Genomic DNA, 6,000 nt, shown 5'->3' with positions numbered 1-6,000 from the left:
TTCCCTATTTTCTGCATCGTAAATTAAGGTACGTTTTTGCCATACTACATTTATTTCCTTGCATTGCTTTTTTTCCTTATTTATCCATCTAAAGCTTCAATATATTATAGATTCAAGCTCTATTTTGCCATTTTCCTCTTGAGAGATTATGTGAAGCGGAAGAAAACTTGACTTTAAGTAGAATCTATAACAAAAGTAACCATACATGCAATCACGATGTCATAAACTAGATATAAAAATAACTGAATTTATGTGTTTTTTGTATTTTTTTTCATTAGATATATTTAGTTGATCTTCTTATGTAAGTTACAAGGAACATATAGAACAACGTACGAACATTGTAAAGATTAACTATGTGTTTATTTGTTGTATTTCTTTGATTTTGTTAATTAGTTAAATAATTTTTTGTATTGACTTATCATAATTTATATTAATTACTTTTTTTTATAGTGGAGACAATCTTAGAGTTAGGTTAATACATTTTGTACTATTTGTTGGCCATATAGTACAAACTCATACAATAATTTATTATCGTACCAACTAAACCAACCTTAGGACTTTAACCTTTTAAGATTCCTAAATCATTACAAGGAATCTTCATAGAAATTTATTAACTGTGGTAATTGACATTCTACTTATTTATCAATTAGAGGAATGGAAATTCCCGAACATCACAAGTGGATGGTTAATAGGATGGGTCATAATAAGAGAAGAGTAACAGATGAGTATATGGTTGGTGTTTTCGAGTTCGCGCAATTTGCTTGTGCACAAGAAAAATTCAAAAAAGAAGAAAAGTTGAGATGCCCGTGTAAAATATGTAAGTGTAAGAAACATCACTTAGTTGGCGATGTCATGGGACAACTTTGTATGAAGGGATTTATGGATGGTTACTATTATTGGACTAACCATGGTGAAAAAAGGCCTCCAATTTCGTCAGTGGTTTCAAACAACTATTACTAATATAGTGGGGTTCGGGAAGACTTCAATGACTTTCAGCAAATGGTGAAGTATGTATGTATGTATGTGAAGTATGTATGTACGTGTAATGGAACAAAAATTATATATGTGTAAGATAGTTGTATGTATACACCATCATTAAAGTAATGTCTTTACCAAATATATATATATATATATAGGATATAATGGTAACTCTTTTTTTAGGAAATGTACCAAACTCTAATGGTTGAGAAACAATCTCATAATGGCGAAGGTAGTAGCCAACTGTCTGATAATAGTATATACATGGAAGTTGTTGGAGGCATTAACAAGAAAGGACGCATATTTGGATTAGGATATCAAGCTGCAACTATCAAAGCATTCATAAAATCATCGTCTACAGTTTCTGATGTATCATCAGAAAAAGTTGTTGCTATGGAAGCTAAGATTGAAGCTTTAACGATTGAACTTGAACAAAAGAATCTTGAACAAGAAATGATTAAAAAAAAGATGGCGCATTGGGAGCGGATGTTTGAGAGTATTGTGCCTCATTATAATCAAAATTCTACACTTCAATCGGAAGGAGAAGGTGATAATGGAAATGAAGAGATGGGTGATGATCTGGATGACCTTATGCACTGATTACTTCCATTTAGATATTTTGATAAATAAAATATTATTTGTTATGTTTTGAACAAATTTAAAGATTGATTGCTTGTAGTGTACTGTTAATGTTTTTTGTGTGAAAAAGTTAAATGAACTTTTATGATATTGTTGTTAAATTGGTGTTGATCTAAATACAACTAGTTCGTAACCCGTGCGTCGCACGGAAACAACGATTTTAATAAATAAATTATTATATTAGTTTATATATATATATATATATATATATATATATATATCAAATTTTATAAATTTTATTTTATTGATATTAAAAAAATAAGTTGACTTAAAAAAAATAATTTAAAATAAAAAAATTAAAAAAAAATCTAATTATAACTTAACTTAAAAACTACTTTCTTATACACTCAATGTTATTGATGAAAAGTATGACTCCAACACATGTTTTATTTTTTAATTCTACAAAGAATCTTATTTCTTTCCAAAAAACTTATTACAAAACAATACTTTTAATTTTAAAAAAATAAAAACAATAATTATTAAAAAATATTAAATAATTAGGTTAGATGAAATAAGAATTTTTAAAATAATGGACATGGACATATATAAAATAAGTAAATGTAAAGATGAGTAAGTAACTTAATAATGAATTTTTATTTTTATTATTCAGCCTTTGCTGTATAAGTGGGCAAAATATCTTTCATTTTAGTACTACTTACAAAATACTAAAGAAAAATAATTTTCTCGTTACAAACAAAAAATTACAATACACATAAAAACGCATGTTAGTCTTCATTAATCTTTCATGAAGCTTTTGAATTCTTTTGAATTTGCGTGATATTTAATAATAAATTTAGAATATAAAATGTATAGTATAGATTTTAGTACTACTCACAAAATACTAAAGAAAAATAATTTTCCCGTTACAAACAAAAAATTACAATACACATAAAAACTATGAGTATCTTTTATCTTTGAATTTGCATGTTAGTCTTCATTAATCTTTCATGAATCTTTTGAATTCTTTTGAATTTGCGTGATATTTAATAATAAATTTAGAATATAAAATGTATAGTATAGTAGTTTTTAAATTTGATAAAATAGTGTTTGAAATCGATGAAGTGAATTGTTTCTTTAATTCCTACATAAATTTTATATTTTCTTAAATAAATTATTATTTTTCTCTTCAATATTCTGAAAATTTAATTGAATTCATGGCTCTAAATAAATTTTATATTTACTTAAATAAATTATTTATTAAACAACTTACAATCAAAATTATTAGGACGGACAACAACTATTTATGAGAGAATTTAAAATCGGAGTTATTAAGATAAATGTTATATAAGATGATAGAAATATACATATACATATACAAAATTAAGAAACATAAACAAAACAAAATATATATATGCATAACAAAACAATATAAAATAACAATCATAGATTGAAATTTTTCTAGCAATTCAAGTAATTAATTCGTGTGAACATATTGTTAGGCGCAACACGAACAAATACATAGTTTCACCAGGAATATTAATCTCAAATCGATAAATAAAAGCTCACGAATATTAATCTCAGTACTATCTACATTGAGGAGATCAAGACAAAAACCACATTCGCACACCTCTAACAACCAAATTCCATGACTCATTTCTTGGAGAAATTGAAGCAACAAACTCTGATGGAGAAATTGAAGCAACAAAATATGATTTTTGTTTCAGACATTGGATAAAGATGAATAAGAAAGCTTTGATAAAGAAAGCTTAAAAGAATTGTGTATACATAGATAATATGAATGATATTTATAAGGGAGACGCAAGAAATGAGAGAGTACCAAAGATAGACGGTTAACGGAGTATTAAAAGAATTCGTAAAATAAAATAAATTTTTTAATTAAATTAATTTGAAGCTGGTGGTTGCTAAAGTAGTGTTTAAAAAACAATTACAAAAACTGTCATAGTGTTAGTGACTGTATTTTGCTGTTATTCTTCTTTTTTTAACTGACCACTAAATTCTCAACAGTTAAACCTCAAGTAGTGATGTAGTGTATTTTTAATCCATTCTTTTTATTTTTATTCTTTTATTTTTTTAATTGGCCACTAACTTTTCAACGCACGTACAAAGTCGTGTAACATAAGTTTAATTTTATTCTAAAAAAAGAGATATTATATTGTATAGATTACCTTTCAATTGGCCACTCAATTCTCAACTGTGAAATGTGAAATGTCATCGTGCATTATATTTTATTTTTAATTGGTCATTCACTTCTGCATTTCTAGAAGTTTTATTTTTGTCTTAAAAACAATCTTCTATTTTTAATTTATTTTTCTTATTTTTTAATTGGCCATTAACTTCTCAACGGATACATGAAAAAACAGTAAGTCGTGGTGTACTGTATTTTATTTTTAATTTTTTAATTGACAATTAAATTGTATCGTGGACAAAGATCGTGATGTAAAAGAAGTTTTATGTTTTTCTTACAAAAAAAAGCTTTTTATTTTTAATTCATTCCTTTTATTTTTTTAATTGGCCATTAACTTCTCAAAAATAAACAACGTATTATTTCTATTAATAGAAACTTATATTTTCTTAACACTCTAGTTTGTTGACACGTGTCAAATTTGCCAATTTATCATGTTTGCTTTATTATAATGTATAGATTTTTGTGAGAATATAGTGTGATATATATATATATATATATATATATATATATATATATATATATATATATATATATATATATATATATAGTATGGAATTCAATATTTAAAAATTGATACTTAAATATTCAGGTAAAAAATAATTATAGATAGATTTGTGAGAGATTAATAAAAATAAAAATAAAAAATAAAAAATTGGAATATATTAGACATGGAATATACATTTGTCTCAATAGAGACGGAATGTGATAAGCTAGAGACGGACTAAATTAAATCCTTTTGAAAACGGTAGTGATATATCCCTCTCTGATAGAGACGAACATACTTCGTCTTTGATTAGAGACAGATCATACAATATGTCTCTAACATCTTAGAGACGCGGAAACCAATCACAGAAACATGTCCGTCTCGAAATCCGTCTCTATAGTGTTTAGCGACAAAATTTATTAAATTTAGAGACAGATTATATCCGTCTTCATTTCTGTTTTTTCTAGTAGTGAGGTGTGAAGATGATGGTGACTGATATTCCTTTTTTGTTTACATAATCTTGTTTGCAAAGAGTTTGTGCGTTTTTATTTTCCTGCTTATTATTACTAAATATGGAAAAATTGTAGAGTTTAGGAATAATTAAAAGTGGGGATTGTTGATAAATAGTGTTGGGCTTGAATGAAGAATAAGAGAGAGAGAGAGAGAGAGAATATCAATTCTTCTTTTGTTAACCTCAATCATAAAAAAAAAAAATCAAGCCACAAACCTCTAACTCAAATTTCTACTCATTCATATCGGTTGGGTCACACCAAACCACAAACCTTTAGTCTAAATTCTTCTTGTGATAAAAAAAAAAAAAAAAACCCCTTCATTGATTAAATAATTCTTAGTAACAACTTTATCAACTACAATAAGTCGAATAAGGCAAATAATTATCACTTATAAATTAACATTAAAAGAAATATTTATAGGTCTTAATTATTTTAAATAATAAATTTAGAGGGTCTTACAATCCCGAACTCTTAATATTATCATAGTCTCACACAACGCTTTTAACCTCTTCCATAGAGAAAAGTGTCACCGACATAGATGTGTTGTCTTCTTCTAAATTTCCAAAAACAAAATCTTCTAAAGTAGGTCTCAAACCACTTTTAGACATTACATGATTTTAGATATGCACAAAAAACACTCCCCTGATTTCCTCCACCCCTTCAGTTTTTCAAACTGAAAACTTGTTCGGTTCAGTTCTAGTTTTAAAAAATTAGTTAGAAAACAGTTCGGTTCTCAATTTTTATAAAGTTCAGTTCTACAGTTTAATTCAGTTTTTGGTTTTTATTTAACACCCCTACCTCGTAGGATTGATCCTCCTCCATGTGTTTTGCTCACCTCTGCACTATAACACTTAAGCCTATTTCTCGCGCACTTGCTCTCGTTCTCCCCTCTCACTCGTATAGTTGAAATCTAGTTGTGGTTTCTACAATGGATGGCCGCCATGACTATCCCTCAAACTCTAGCAGGCATGCATTTTAATGTGATTGATACATTGGTTGTAACTTACAATGTTCGTACGTACGTTGTTAAATAGTTAACTAAAAAGATATTTGAGAATCTCACAAAATAAAAAATGATTTTGTGGAATTGTTGGATGAGTGTATTTTAACTAAAAAATCTTTCAAAATTTTAGTTAACAAGATGCATGCCTATATTGATACATTGGTTCTCACTTAATTATCATTAACAAGATTTTTTAGTTAAAATACACTCATCCAACAATTCCACAAAATCATTTTTT

The sequence above is a fragment of the Cicer arietinum genome, chromosome 7 (genome assembly GCF_000331145.2).
Source record: "Cicer arietinum cultivar CDC Frontier isolate Library 1 chromosome 7, Cicar.CDCFrontier_v2.0, whole genome shotgun sequence".
Taxonomy (NCBI): Eukaryota; Viridiplantae; Streptophyta; class Magnoliopsida; order Fabales; family Fabaceae; genus Cicer; species Cicer arietinum.
Note: the sequence above shows the minus strand (reverse complement) of the source record.